Here is a 738-nt window from a genome sequence, read left to right as displayed (position 1 = left end):
GGGGCAGAACTCGTGGATGAGAGGGCAGAACTCAAGGATGACGTGGCAGAACTCGAGGATGAGGGGGCACAACTCAAGGATGATGTGTCAGAATTCCTGGATGAGGGGTGAGGCTTGGAAGAACTCAAGGATGAGCTCCGCTGGTGTTTTGCTTTCTGAGAAAAATAGCTGCTGGATTTGTTCTCATTGGAATTACGATGATGACCCTCTGGGGAACAGGTTTTGGCTGATGACGTCGTTGACAGGTTTAGTCTATGGCTACTTGAACTCTGTGACCTTCGATGACCAGAACTCGTGGATGAGGGGGCAGAACTCGTGGATGAGGAGGCAGAACTCGTGGATGAGGGGGCAGAACTCGTGGATGAGGTTGCAGAACTCGTGGATGAGGGGGCAGAACTCGTGGATGAGGGGGCAAAACTCGTGGATGAGGGGTGGAGTTTGGAAGAAGACAAGGATGAGCCTGAACTCTGTGACCTCCGATGACCATGTTTCTTGTCCCCAAATTTGACCTGAACCTCAGAAGTATCGAGTTTGTTGTCTTTGAGACGAGTGGACACGATGGGGTCATACGACTTTTCATTACTCCCAGATGTTACCGGAGTGAGAGTTGTCTCATCCTGGTCTTCATCAGGCTCGCTGTCGTCTCCGAAGAGAGAGGTGAACAACTTCTTCATCTTCGGGTCTCTCATCCTTTTCTTCGACTCTTCTGGTTGGAAAAAGACAGACAGTAGGTCAGAC

This window comes from Aplysia californica, unplaced genomic scaffold (genome assembly GCF_000002075.1).
Source record: "Aplysia californica isolate F4 #8 unplaced genomic scaffold, AplCal3.0 scaffold00522, whole genome shotgun sequence".
In the NCBI taxonomy this organism is placed as follows: domain Eukaryota; kingdom Metazoa; phylum Mollusca; class Gastropoda; order Aplysiida; family Aplysiidae; genus Aplysia; species Aplysia californica.
The sequence above is the reverse complement of the archived record's forward strand: the minus strand, read 5'-3'. Positions refer to the sequence as shown.